Consider the following 15,724-nt stretch of genomic DNA (forward strand, 5'->3'; position numbering starts at 1 on the left):
AAGCAGAACCAGAAAAGCATTATACACAGCAACAGCAAGATTTTGTGATGATCAACCCAAGGCAAATTCAATAAACTTTAGGTGGAAAATGCCATCTGCAGACAGAGAACTGTGGAGACTGAATGTGGATAAAAGCATACTGTTTTTACTTTTTTTTTCTTTTGTTTTTTCTCATGGTTTTTCCCTTTTGTTCTGATTTTTCTCTCCTGACATGACTCATATGGAAATATGTGAAAAATGAATGTACATGTATAACCTAAAAAATAAAAAAGAAGGAAAGACAAACAATAATCAATATGAACTAAAATGTGTATTTTATAAATAAATAAATAAAAATAAGTAAAATGATGAATAAATAAATAAAGATTCTTGCATTCATTTTAGGATCAAAAAATCATAGAACTGGAAGGAAATCTGGAGACCATTTAGTTCAACCTCTCCATTTTGTATATAAGGAAATCTAAGCCCAGTAAATGTAGGTGCTTTGTCTAAGGTTGCACAGGTACTAGGTGGCAAAGATGGGATTTGAATTCAGTTTCTTTGACTCCAGGCAGTTAGGTGATGGAGTGCATTAAGTGCCAGACCTGGAATGAGGAAAACTCATGCTAATGACTTTAAATCTGGCCTCAGACACTTATTACCCATATGACTCTGAGCAAGTCGTTTAACCCAGTTTGCTTCAGTCCCCTCATCCATAAAATGAGCTAGAGAAGGAAATGGTAAACCACTCTAGTAACTTTGCTAAGAAAACCTCAGATGACGTTACAAAGAGTCAGACATGACTGAAATACAACAGTCCCTGACTCTAAACCCAACATTCTTTCCATAATGCCATGCTATTTTGCATAGCTTGTTAATTATTCTCTATTTATTTAAAATATGTTAACTTTGTCTATGTAGATGTTTAGCTCCTTTAAAAAAAAAAAAAGGATAATGTCTGATAATCCTTCTTTATCCTCCATGGTGCTTGACACAGTTCTGGATGCATGTCCTGGATAAATGTTCAGTTAAGTACCTAGAAAATCATGAAGTGTTCAGCTGGAAGGGACTGCCAGTGATTACAAGTCTCTCCTTTCACAAATGATCTGGGAAGTCTGGTTTAAGACCTGCTGCCTCTTCATCCGGTGTTCTTACACAATTGAACACTAAGAAAAAAAATGAACAATATGATAAATGTGGTTAAATCCAAAAGATTATTTTGTTCTGTTCATTGCTCATATATTCTTCTGTGACTAAGTGAGAAAATGTGTCTCACTCCTTTGCACATTCCCAAAGAGGAGAATCACTATTTCCTTAGAGTCAGTAATACTATACCAATGGTTTAATACCTCCTAGCATTTAGTTGCCACTTTGGGGTTGCATTTGCATTGAAACTTTTTTCTTGTATTTTAAATGGCCAGCCCTTACCAACCACTCTTAGATTTTCCAAATTACGAAAAATTCTAAATAACCCCTAATTTGAAATGTAATTGAAAAACAATGAGATCATTGATAATATTGGAATTTCCTTTTCAGTATGATTTTTCTTCTTGATTTTTGGTTAGAGTTTTCTACTAATACTTTATTTTAGAACTGTGGGCCAATGTTGACTATTAATTTCTTGCCAAATGTCCCTAATTGTTTTAAAAATAAAAACATAAATAAAATAAATTTAAATTCATTTTTCTAGCTGATGTATTAAAAGGAAATCCTCAAATCAGGCTATAGGGAGTAGAATTAAAATATAAGGTATATTGGTAGAGACAACTCCCATATGAAGAAACCCCCTCTACCAAAATAAGCTTCTATGCAATTTGCAGTCATACAGAGTTACCTAGAGAACCTAAAAGTTAAATGACTTGCTCAATGTCACAGAATAAGATGTGTCCAGGGCAAGTTTTTGTGATTTCAAAGGAGGTTTCTATCTACTATGTTATATTGCATCTATCCTCAAAGATTTCATTTTTGATTTTTTTTACATTTTTTATTAGAGCTTTTTATATACAAAACACCTGCATGGATAATTTTTCAACATTGGCCCTTGCAAAAACTTCTGTTTCAACTTTTCCCTCTTTTCCTCCACCCCCTCCCTTAGATGGCAGGTAGTCCCATACGTATTAAATATGTTAAAGTATATGTTAAATATAATATATGTATACATATTTATACAGTTATCTTGCTGCATAAGAAAGATCGGATTTAGAAAGAAGATAAAAAATAACCTGAGAAGAAAAAACAAAAATGCAAGCAAACATTAACGAAAGAGTATAAATGCTATGTTGTGGTCCACCCTCATTTCTCAGAGCTCTTTCTCTGGGTGAGGCTGGTTCTGTTCATTACTGATCAATTGGAACTTATTTGGATTCTCTCATTGCTTAAGAGAGCCACTTCCATCAGAACTGATTCTCATACAGTATCATTGTTGAAATGTATAATGATCTCCTGGTTCTTCTCATTTCACTCAGCATCAGTTCATGTAAGTCTCTCCAGGACTCTCTGAATTCATCCTGCTGGTCATTTCTTACAGAGCAATAGTATTCCATAACCTTCATATACCATAGTTTACCCAACCATTCTCCAACTGATGGACATCCATTCAATTTCCAGTTTCTAGCCACTATGAAAAGGGAAAATAGCCCTTTTTAAAATATCAAATGACTCCTATTTGCCTATAAAACCTTCTTGTATTTAGTTATCTGACTCAAACATTTAATTCATGTAAAAATCATTTATTTGGTTATTTATTGATATGTTTCATAGGAAACCGTTTCCAAAAGCATAAAACCAAACTGGATAAGTTTTTTATTTCATTTTTTGTTGTGTAAACTTTTATAATCACATTTAAAACTATTTATAATTTATCTCTTTGAAAAGCAGTCAATTGAAAATTTGGGGCATATATATTATGGTATATGAAATGGACTTTCTGTAGTAAACTGAGGTCATGAATTGGTTGCATCATACATCATTAAAAGGGAATACCCACAGCAATGAGCTCATAGGTCCTCTGCAGTCTTAGACTGTCAATATTTGACAAAGATTCACCTTGTATAATATACCATATATAATTATTCAAGGGTAATCACTAACTATTAGACCCTGCTTCATCAAGCAAATATTTTTAATCAGTTCAAAATATTTCTTGTATCAATTCAGGTTATTCTTTTTAAATAACTTCTCTCAAAAATTTAACAAATTGGGTCTAATTCTTTCTTAAGGATGGCCTGATACTATGCACAAAAATTCCACTCTGCTATCTCTTTTTGGAATGAAGGTGACCCTGATTCTTAAAGCTATGACAGCAGAGGGCAGGCTCTGGCAGATTCTTTGCTTAGCTGGGTTTCAAGGACACTCCCAGTGACAGATTGTCTGTTATCCAAGGACCAGTCTAGCTTAATGCAGAGAGGTCATTACCAGAATTTTGGCAGGTAGGTGATAACTTTACAAGCCACAGCAAACCATGATACAGTTGGTTGAAAATACAAATTGTCCCTCTGCTCTAAGCAGTTTTTCCGTTCTGCAGGATACTGGTACAGAGGCAGAAAAGGGAGTAGATTGTGTTAAGAATGATCCAAGTTTTCCATGAATTACAATGTTAACTGTTGGCATTCTAAATATGTGATTTTTCTTTATCCAACCACCAATGAGGAGGTGCTGTAGAAAGGATTGAAGCAAGTCCATATGGATGTTTTCAACATAAAGACAGAAGACATAAATGAAAGGACAATTCAGACTTTTCTTGAAGATGTGAATAAAAAATTTTAATTTCATCATGCACCAAAAAGCAAGAAGAGACATAATTTCATGGAATACTCAGTCCTCCTCAAAGTGCCTCAAATGTAAACATGCCACCTTGAAAATAATTGAATCTTATGAATAGATGCCTGTTACAGAAGGAGAATTTGGTAAAAGCCATAAGGAACATGACAAATGGCTTTCTAGTTAAACTAGATGGCTGAGAAGCTGAAAAGGAGTCAGATTTCTTACATATGCTTTCAAAAAAAGCCTCACAAAATAGAAGAAATAAAAAGAAAATCATAAAGGGGAAAATGGCAAGAAAATAAAAATCAACATAGAGAAATCAGACAAAAAGACCATCCCACAAAAAAACTAAATCAAAGGTCAACAGCCTTTCAGAATTCTCTAGCCAACATAGCCATTATTTCCTAGGCTCCTTCCCTCTAATAGTATAGAGGGATTTTGCTGGAATGAGATTAAAAACAGTTTTGTTACTGCTGTGATTTCAAAATTCTCTAACCACCCTAGTTGTTGCTATTTACCTAATACAGAGGTTATCCTGGAAGGTTTGGAGCAGTTTATTTACCAATTTATCTTAATCTCTTTTCTGTTTAAAGAAATAGAACTCTGAGGAGAATGAAAGAGACAGGGGGAGAGAGAGAGAGAGAGAGAGAGAGAAAGAGAGAGAGAGAGAGAGAGAGAGAAGAGAGAGAGAGAGAGAGAGAGAGAGAGAGAGAGAGAGAGAGAGAGAGAGAGAGAGAGAGAAGAGAGAGGGGGAGGGAGAGAAAGAGAGAGAAGAGAGAGAGAGGGAGAGAAAAAGAGAGAGAGAAGAGAGAAGAGAGAGAGAGAGAGAGAGAGAGAGAGAGAGAGAGAGAGAGAGAGAGAGAGAGAAGAGAGAGGGGGAGGGAGAGAAAGAGAGAGAGAGAGAAGAGAGAGAGAGAGAGAGGGAGGGAGAGAAAGAGAGAGAAGAGAGAGAGGGAGAGAAAGAGAGAGAAGAGAGAGAGAGGGAGAGAAAAAGAGAGAGAAGAGAGAAGAGAGAGAGAGAGAGAGAGAGAGAGAGAGAGAGAGAGAAGAGAGAGGGGGAGGGAGAGAAAGAGAGAGAGAGAGAAGAGAGAGAGAGAAAGAGAGAGAGAGAAGGAGAAAGATCCTTTTAATAATTCATATGTATATGCACATACATATACAATATATGTATAAAGTAGTTAAACACTAGGGAAAACATAAACAATTGAGGTGATCAGAAAAAACTTCATATAGAAGATAGTGGCCCATTTGTATCTAAAAAAAAAAAAAAAAAAGCCAGATATCTTAAGAGATGGAGATAAGAAGGCAATGCATTCCAGTTGTAGGAAGTGACCAGTACAAAAACAGAAAGATTAGAGATGGAATGCCGTGAGTGAAAAACAGAGGGAAAGCCAATTTACCTGTTTTGTACATAGTGGGAAAGGTGGGCTAGGACCAGGTTTTATAGGGTAAAAGATAATTAGAGTTTATTTTTTATCCTAGATAAGGGAGAAAGTCACTGGAATTTGGTTGGTGGAACAAAGGAGTGGTGAAATGGTTATGGAAAATCACATTGGAAGCAACGTGTAGGATATACTTGAAACAGGCGGATCAATGAAGAGGCTGTTTGTTGCAAAAACCTAGGCTGCACACATGAGGGCTCAAACTAAGGTAATAGTTGTGTAAGTGAAAGTAAGATAAAGCCATTCCTAACAATGTAAAAATCCTTAGGGTATTGCCTAAATCATTGATTGTTTCACCAGAGTATTTCAGAAAAACTGGAAAAAAGTTAGGGAAAAACTCAAAAATGGGGAAGAGAATAAAAACAAGATAATTTCAAAGTAGAGTGCTTGTCTTTGATGAAAGGAAATGCAAGTTAAAGATGTCTTTATGTTGTTATTATCACTACTATATTTAAATTATAAAATAAAAAAGAAATTTAAAGTGCTTTTGTTAAGTTTGGGTTAATAACAGCAATAATAAGAATAAGAAAGTCTCTCTATTCCCTTTGGTAGAATGCCTGAAGAGGACAAATGTAGGAATTATATAGCTAAATGTAGATTGACTAAACTCTCCAATAAAAAGCTAGAATAAAAAAGAATAATTTATTTGTCCCAGCTTTGCAGAGGAAGAACATTTTTATCAATCTAACAAATGGAAGAAACTATTAGAGGCAAAATCAATGGGTTTGATTATACACAGATAAAAGGTTTTTGCTCAACAAAAACCAATTTGTCTTTTCAAAGAAAATAGAAGGATCGGGAGAAAATATTGGCAGAAAATATATCAGATAAAGGTCTGACACCCAGAATCTATGAAGAACTGAAACATATCTCTAAGATACAATCCCCATTATAGCATTGGTCAAAGGAAATGAATAGACAGTTTTCCAAAGAGAAAAAAACAAACTATTAATAACCACATGAAAAGATGTTTGAATTCCTTAATAACTATAGAAACTGCTTCAGCCAGCAATTACTTTATTGCCTTGCCAAGCAGAGAAACATGGCCACCAAGGGAAACACTGGTTTAGAGTGCAAAATTATTTGAGAAACATTATGGAGGATGTTTACAGAAAGTTGTAAGGATTATTACCTCACAAAATAGTGAAAGCCATGGACCGGAATACAAGCCATCCAAAATCCTGAAGGAGACCTAGCTAAACCAGATTGATTAGTTACCTGTAAAGAGTACATTAAGTAGAAGTGAAATTAGATGGATCAGTTAGCATGTCCATGGCAATCTTATTTCACCAGTGATAAAAATGGTACTACTGCATTTGGACTATACGCCTTCATTACCCATTGTATTTACTGTATAAGTAAGTGGCAGTAGCATTAAAGATCAAGTCAGCACTTATTCTTTCTGGACTTTGGTTTCCTCATCTATACAATGAAAATGTTGAAGTCAGTGGCTTCTAGGGTCCTTTCTAGTTGTAACATTCTCTCTGAGGTATTCCCTCCCAGTAAGGCAACTGCTACACCCGGTTTTTAGAGTATATTTTGTAGGTATGGTCCCTTGTGAGTGATTGATTCATAAGTCCATATTGGTGTTCTTTCCATTAACAGTTGACACAATCAGCTTTTAGCAAAGGCATTTCCAAAGATGAAATATTAGAAACCACTACAAAATGTTGCCACCTTAAAACTAGGGTCCCATAAGTACAAACAGAGCTTATGGGAAGAGAAAGCACAAACTTAGAGCATATATTTAGGGAAGACCAAGGTAACACACTTCTGGTGTCTAAAGGACTCAATATCATTTTAGGATGCTCATTAAGCTTCTCTCTAGGTGCAGCATCTCCCTTATATGAATTGCTCAACTAAAGTCCCAAGGTGTGTCCTTCTCCACAGTCTATTCAGTTGCTAGAACTATCTCTCCCCAAAGTCCATAAACAGCTCATGTCATTGCAGCTAAAGGTCCTGTCTTTGAAACTGCTTCCATCATCAAGTGACTGCCTTACCTGTGAGAATAAGTACCTGCTCTTTCAGTTGTACCTTGAACTCTCTTAACCTCCAGGAGTTGGATGGAGTGTCTCTTTTTGAATGAGTTAAATTCATGAACAATGGGTATGGGGATATATGAAGTAAAAAATGAATTTTTTCCCTAATTCTGGATCACTCACTTCAACTTATGTGAACTAGTAAACTACACCTGTCAATGACTAAATGAGCTTAAAGTATAGCTATTTTAGATCACCAGATATATGGCCAAATTTCAGTGCAGTCAATTCTTTTAATTCTATCAGAGACACAAAGACAGAGGAGTAGAAAGAGAAGGATGGGGTTTGTTGTAAAAGGATGATGTCACCAAATCAATATATCTGTGACTACATCCTGTCACTTCAGTTTAACCAGTTGTCATACCATTTCAGAGGCCTGATTGCTGGGCAGGACTGGAGTTCCCCTAGTATTTTTCTCCCTGACTCTCAAAGGGTTTACCCTCACACAGTCTCATGGGAGGGGACTGTGATTAACAAGCAAAACTTCCCATTCTGAGAGAAAGTGGAGAGGAAGACATGACCCTGAAGTAAATATGTTGAGGAAGAGTTGAGGAGGAGTCCCATGATTTCATTGCTACTACTAACACGAATTCAATCAATAGTGAGCCCACGGGGCTTCAGCCAGTTGAAGGAACAATAATAATAATTGGCATTATGTAGTGCTTTAAGGTTTGCAGAGTCGTTGTTTACAAAGATCTTATTTTATGCTCACACACCCCTGAGGTAGGTACTACCATTTTCCTCATTTTAAAGATGAGGAAAGTGAATCAGTCGGAGATTAGGTGATGTGTTCAGGTCACACAGCTAGTATATATTTGGGGATAGATTTGAACTCAGGTCTACCTTATTTTATTTCCCAGACTCTATCCACTGAACCACCCAGCTGCTCTTAGGAATCATACACTGAAGAGAAGGCTTTGGGAGGAGCAATAGTTGCCTTCAAATAGTAGGACATTTTCCTGTGCAAAAGAGATTATACTTATTTTGATTGGTCCCAAAGAGTAGAATCAGTAATTGTAGGTCTGAATTGCAAAGGCAGATCTAATCCTAATGGAAAAAAATTCCTACAAAACTATCTAAAAGCAGAACTGGGCAGCTATATAGTACAGTAGATAGAGCACTAGGCTTGAGTTCAAATTCATCTTCCTGAGCTTAAATCCAGTTTCAGATATTTACTAGCTGTGTGATCTTGGGCAGTCACTAATCTAATTTGCCTCAGTTTTTTCATCTGTGAAATGAGCTGGAGAAGGAAATGGTAAAATCCCTCTGATATTCTTACCAAGAAAACCTAAAAATGAGATCACAAAAGAGTCAGACATAATTGAAATGACTCAACAATAAAAAAGCGGAATAGGATGCTTCAGTAAATAATGGATTTATCATCACTCTCCAAGCGTGGGACCCTCACATTTAGGGATGTTGCAAAAGGGATACATAGAGTAGGTATGGACTCTGAGGTCCCTTCCAAGTCTGAACTGTTCTAAGCACAAAGGACTGTGCGCATAGATTTAGTTGATATAACAAGTTGAATAAAATGTGCATTGATCCCCTGATATCCTCTTAAAGTTATTAGAATTTTAAGAAATGAGAATCATAATGGGTCTTTTCCTATTCATTTTTCTAACTTTCTAAAGGCAATACACCTTCAAAAAAAATGTCATTTCATTATGGGTTCTAGTCAGGCAAGCTCTATTCAATAAACATTTAAATGTAAATGTTCACTCTTATCAATTCAGGTTTCAGGAGAATTAAGCAAGAGAACTAATGAGAAATTAAGGTACCTTCCATTTCCATTTTGTATCTTTTTCAGGGGTTTTTTTTCTTCTGTGTCATGCAACATTCACCTCTGCAAAACTTTGTGTTCCAAATTTTTCTCCTCTTCTCTCCCCTCTCCCCGAGAGCAATTCAATATAGGTTAAAGAAGTTCAATTCTTCTAAGCATATTTCCATATGCATCATGGTGCACAAGAAAAATCAGATCAAAAAGGAAAAAAAAACATGAGAAAGGAGAAAAAACAAGCAAACAAACAACAACAACAAAAAGTTTAAAATACTATGCTTCCAGGAAATTTTGTGAGTATAAACTCTGAAGACAATTGTATTTATTCCAAGAGTTCTTAAATTGGGATTGATGTCCTTAGTTTAAAAAAAAAATGATAACTGAACTGCAACATAATTGGCTTTCTTTGCAATTCTATCATTTTTATTCTATGCATTTAATAACGTTATTCTAAGAAGTGGTCCACATGGAGGCTTCACCAGCCTACCAAAGGGGTCTTTACACATATAAAGAAGGTTAAGAACTCCTTTAAGGCAGGAATTCTTTACCAGGAGAAATCCCGAAGATTCTACAACCTGAAGAGTTTTAAAACTACTGCTGTAAGAGATGGTTTTCTCCCCTTTCCAACTTTTATAGATGAATGCTATCAAATTTCTTTATATAATGGGCCAATAACCTGAGTATCTAGAGTCACAAAACATAAAAGGGTTTGCCATGTTCGTTTCAAGAATTAAGATACACACACCACCTGCTGATGTTGAATTCCCAGACTGCTCTATGTCATGATATTTGATTCCATTCTTTTAGGAATAGCACATTTGCACCTTAAAAGCTAAGGATGTAATTTCAGTTGAAGGGATATAATCTAGTTTATAGTCTTTCCTAAAAGTACTTCCTGAAAAGTAAGTCAAATAATACAGCAAGTATGGACTAGTTGATTGTGTTTTCAAGAACAAACCCAAGCCATCTAATGCCTAAGAGTGGTTCTTGATAATTACATTTTTTTCTGTATTGTCTATAATGGCATTTAATCCCCTTATATTTGTATGCAAGTTATCCCTGCAGCTAATTAAGTAATAGGAGTATAGATTTAAAGCTGAAAGAAATGCTGGAGGTCAATTAGTCCGACATCCCTACTTTTTTTTTTTTCAACGTCCCTTCTGTTCAAATAAAGAAAGAGAAGTCAGAAGAGATTGTCACTTCCTAGAGATCATATCGGTAATAAGATTCCCTCAGTTTCTCTGACTTCCTCAAGTTCATCATTTTTTGTTTCGTTATTATATCCATTACATTCATCAATATCCCAATATGCTTAGCCATTCCTGGACCATGAGCACCTATTTTCATTCTCATTCCCTTGTGTATTTTTTATGTTTTTGCATTTGCAGCAAGACTTTAGGGACAAAAATGATGATGACTGACACATGTGCATAACTTTTGGGCAATTGAGTGGAATAGTGGGTAGAATACTTGACCTGGAATCAGAAAGCCTAAACTCAAATTTGCCTGATACAATCACTAAGTGTGTGACCCTAGGCAAGACATTTAATCTGTTTGCCTCATTTTCCTCATCTGCGAAATGCAGATAATATTTGTACCTACATCCTAGAATCATTGTGATCAAATGAGATAATATTTGTAAGGTACTTAGCACAGAGTCTGGCACATGAGTCCTTAATAAATGTTCACTGTTACTATTGTTTCATTTGATCTTTACAATAATCCAGTGAAAGAGGCAGAACCTGATTTAGAACCAATTTAGAGATAAGGAAACAAGTTTATCTGGACCAATAAATTAAACTAGACTGAGAGTTATATAGCGAGTCAGGGCTTCCAGGGATTCTGTTGTAAAAGGGAACTGTACTAAATGATATATAAGGGACTTCCTAGTTTCCAGCCCTGTTATTCCCTAGAGTACCTTCCAACTCTGACAGACTGATTCTGCAAAGCCAGTGTCAAAACTGCATTAATTGCAAGTAGATTTGGTGCGCTGGGATTTTCCACAATGCGGAGCCCATGAAAGAAGCAGGCAGTCTCAATCAGGGTCTTAGAAAAGAGGGAAGAGGAACATTTATAATGAAGCTTGGTCTACAAGCAGAGATCAGAGTGATGGAGCAGGCAGAAGCTCAGACAAGGATTAAATTTGGTCTAGAATTGCTAGCAACATCTATTCTTATTCCACTGGGAGTCTGGGAACTTTTTAACAAGGAATACTAAAGTCTTCCTTCATCATTCCTCCCTTGGGACAATCCTTCTAATTCTAATTCAGGCCCCATTAGAATATGAGTTTCTTGAGAGCAGGAACTGTTTCAGTTTTTCTATTTGTATCTCCCAAACTTAGCAAAGTGCTTTGTATATAGTAAAGATGTAACAAATTCTTTTTCATTCGTTTTTTATTCATTCATTCATTTTCCTAGGCTGTCCTCCAAGCCTACTGTTTTCACACTCCTACTTTTATCTCTGCCTCTTAAAATCCCTAATCTCTGTCAAAGCTCTGCAGCTGTTAGTGCCTTTTGCCTCATCAATTTGCCTTGTTATTGTGTGTGTGTGTGTGTGTGTGTGTGTGTGTGTGTGTGTGTGTGACATGTTTCTTTATCTCTAACTGCACAACAAAGTGTCAGTGAAGGGACTAAATGAGAATAATCTCTGACTCAAGAACAATGATCTTCCCAGTGTGCTATATTCTAATAATCAATAAACAAACTAGCTTGTTTCAGGTGTAATAATTGAATGCAGGTGCACCTCAATTCACAGTAAAACCAGCAGGAAAATATCCAAATTTGTAAAACAAGTAAATTAAGGTACTATTATAATAAAATTCCTTATTAGCTACTTGGCAGCTTCTGCAGAGAAAAGGAAGTTGAAAGTTAAAATATTAGGAGCCATCTCTATAATTACTTTAGTTTTTCAGTGGAAAAATACTACCTCTGTAACACTGAAGAAGTTACCTAACCTTGTTAGGTCTGTAAAATGAAGAATTTGGGCTGCATAACCTGCCTGTGTTTCAGTTTCTTTACCTTTAAGATAAAGAAATTGAACTCAATTCCACCAAAACTTAATTTACACTTGTTCATGCACTTATGCTCTAAATAGATATATCTTGGAGTAAACCTGTGCTTTCAGTGATAAAGGTAACTCCCATTAAGGAAATTCCTTCTGCTAATAGCAGTTGCTTTGAAATGTATATAGTCTTTCCCCCTCCCTCTTTTTATGTAACAGTATTTTTTTTCCAAATCGATTTAAGGATAATTTTCAATATTTATTTTCTGAAAGATTTTGAGTTCCACATTTTTCTCCTTCCCTTGCTCACCCCTTCCCCAAGGCAGCAAATAATCTGATGTAGATGTACAATTGTATAAAACATATGAAATGTATATAGTGTTTTTAAAAATTTCAATAGTATTTTATTTTTACAATAAGTGTAAAGATAGATTTCAATATTCATTTTTGTGACATTCTGAGTTCCAAACTTTTTTCTCCCTCCCCCTCCTGCTTTCTTATCTCTCCCTTCTCCAATACAGCAAGCAATCTAATATGGGTTAGAAATGGATACAGTCTTAAAGCGTTCCTTGGGATATTGGAAATAAGCAAATTGAACATACTCTCAAACTTGCACATGTCAAAAATGGGATGTGAGCCCCAATTATCCAGACCCTGAAGATGGCTGTAGAGTACAGGCCAGTGATAACATATCTGCCATTTGAGAACCACCCTAGCAAAGATAAAAGAAGAGAGGCTCACTCCTTATCACCACGTGATGATGTGAGAAGGCAGCATTTCATTAAATTTAATGATTTACTATTTATTAGTATTTGTATTATTACTAAAATAATTAAATTTACTAAATATCCAAAAATTGGAAACTAAGGGAATGTTCTTTTACTAATAAATGGGCAAAAATGGTATATGAGTGAAATAAAATGTTATTGTGCCCTAAGAAATGACAAAATGGGCCATTTTGGAGGAAAGTGAGAAGACCTAATTAAACTGATATAGAAAGAATTAAGCAGGACTAGTGAAATAATTTATCAAATGGTAACAACACTGTAGAGAACAACAACTTCAAAAGATTTTAGAATTCTGAACATGGCTAAAAAATTGTAGATGAATCATACCACTCATATCCTGCCAGAGAAGTGATGGGGAAAGAGACATACGTGTTTCAGTAGGACATTGTGGGAACTTCCTATTATTATTATTATTATTTTTGTTGAATGGGAGAATAGGAAAAGGGAAGTAGTGGGAGGGTACATATAACATTAAATATATATTTTAATAATCTACTAAAGTTGGGAGGAGTTTGGGTCTACCTCAATGAATGGAGTAACAGTACTGATTTAATAATGCCTTTAAACAGTATAGCTGGTATGATGGTACTGACTTGTACTCCCTGCCTCTGGGGAAACTGAGGCTAGCAGGCCACTTAAATTTGGGAGTTCTGAGCTATAGATAGTTAAGCCAGTTAGGTGTCCACGCCAAGTTCAGCCCCAAGAAAGGAAAACCACTGTGTATCAGACATGGAAGAGGCTAAAACTCCTTTGCCTATTGGTAGTAATATTAGTAGTTCAAGGACAGGAAAGGTAGGGAGATCTAGTGTGTGTGTGTGTGTGTGTGTGTGTGTGTGTGTGTGTGTGTGTGTGTGTGTGAGAGAGAGAGAGAGAGAGAGAGAGAGAGAGAGAGAGAGAGAGAGAGAGAGAGAGAGAGAGAGAGAGAGAGAGAGAGAGAGAGAGAGAGACAGGGACAGAGAGACAGAGACAGAGAGAATATACATTTATATGCATAGATGTAGACTGATTTATTTTAAAACACAATATATACAAATATGAGACATGTATATAATTTCATATGCATGGAATATTGAAGTATGCTTGTGTTAGCCTAAGGGGATCTCTCTTTTTATAGATGATAAAAATGAGATTCCCCTAAGCTGATAACCACTTTGCTTCTGTATCCTAAACCCCGAGTCAGTTATCCCAGAGATATCTCCTCACCTGTTTGATGGGAGCAATTGAATTTACCAAGGATATTGATGGCCTTTTGTTTTAATTTTATAAAAGGGCAGAGCGACTTTTGAGGAGAGCCACTGGAACTTACATCTATAGATACAGCAGATCTCTTTAAGTTTGCCAGCCTTCAGGGTACAAAACAAGCCCCATCTGTTCACTCAGGCTTTTGCCTAATTGATGTAAGTGGGAGACCAATTAGAATGCTGGGAAACTGGTTTAATTCTCTGTTTCACTTGACATTGTGAATGTACCCAGCGGTTTAGACTGGAGGTGTGTTTATTATTTTAAAACAAACTTTAAAACAAGATCATTTAAGTAGATTCTTATACATTCAATTGAACTATCTGGCCTGAGGAAAACAAAGCACTCAGAAATAAAAAGACTTGAAATCAAACCCCCACCATTGTCTGTGATATTTCCTAGAAATGTGAGATATCCACGAAAGGACGAAAGAATGGTATCTCATCTCCAGTTGCAGATTCAGGTTGCTCATCTGATACCAAATGATTATAATGATGATAAAGCAGTTTAGTTGCTATTTGGCTGAAAATCCTGCCAATTTGGAAGGTTCCTATTGCCACATTATTGATACTATTTCTACCTTCTGGATGCATTTTATTATGTAGGCTTAATCCTCTGAAGCTTGCCCACAGCAAGCTTGGTAATAATTATGGTAAAACATTTACTAAGGTTTCCACAAAGCAAATTAGGCTCATTATCCTTAAAAATCATCCTCCAGATTCAATGGGTCCAGGGATTTAAGACTTGAACCTTTACTATAGCATTCTGACCTTAGTTATCACACAATTCTGAGCATCACCATGGCAAAAAAAAAGGGACTGGAGAATTATACCTAATTAAATCAGTATTGTAAGCACCTTGCTGACTGTCCTTTCCATGCTCTGTCTTTATGTAAACCCATGAGACGGGCCTGAATCAGTGAATCAGAGCTTTTGGTATCGTCAGCAGAATGGAACCTTGTGGTTGACCTCTTGGTTGAAAGGAGAAAAGGGCATTCCAGAGAACAGGAATGTAGAGTGATCAAATGCCTTGATAGGAGAGTTTTAGACCCTGTGGCCATGATGCTTCTGATGATTACTGGCCATGTTTCTGAATACATACCTTAAGCCCTTTCAGTGAGATAAGGATGGGGGAATAGGGCAAGAAGGACTTTTCCTACTTACCTGAGATTAGAAAGTAAATTGTAGGTGGGCATCCAGCAATTAGAAACAAACATGGATATGGAATATTATTGTTCTGTAAGAAGTGACCAACAGGAGGAATACAGAGAGGCTTGGAGAGACTTACATCAACTGATGCTGAGTGAAACGAGCAGAACTAGAGGATCATTATACCCTTCAACAATGATACTGTATGAGGATGTATGCTGATGGAAGTGGATATCTTCAACATAGAGAAGAGCTAATCCAATTCCAATTGATCAATGATGGACAGAATCAGCTACACCCAGAAAAGGAACACTGGGAAATGAGTGTAAACTGTTTGTATTTTTTGTTTTTCTCCCCAGATTATTTTTAGCTTCCGAATACAATTCTTCCTTTGCAACAACAACAAAATTCGGTTCTACTCATATATATTGTACCTAAGATATACTATAAGATATTTAATATGTATGGGAATGCCTGCCATCCAGGGGAGGGGTTGGAGGGAAGGAGGGGAAAAATCCGGAACAGAAGGGAGTACAAGGGATAATGT

At 36.1% G+C, this 15,724-nt stretch overlaps 1 long non-coding RNA gene across 1 annotated transcript; it reads right to left on the bottom strand.

The window, feature by feature from the left end:
* Positions 1-487: 487 nt before the first annotated feature.
* Positions 488-14,128, bottom strand: LOC141542697 (uncharacterized). The gene is made up of 3 exons (XR_012482235.1): positions 13,994-14,128; positions 9,004-9,156; positions 488-1,145 (listed from the first exon to the last, which is right to left on the bottom strand). It is a non-coding gene; the product is annotated as an uncharacterized LOC141542697 (long non-coding RNA).
* Positions 14,129-15,724: the final 1,596 nt, after the last annotated feature.

The sequence above is a fragment of the Sminthopsis crassicaudata genome, chromosome 5 (assembly GCF_048593235.1).
Source record: "Sminthopsis crassicaudata isolate SCR6 chromosome 5, ASM4859323v1, whole genome shotgun sequence".
Classification (NCBI taxonomy): Eukaryota; Metazoa; Chordata; class Mammalia; order Dasyuromorphia; family Dasyuridae; genus Sminthopsis; species Sminthopsis crassicaudata.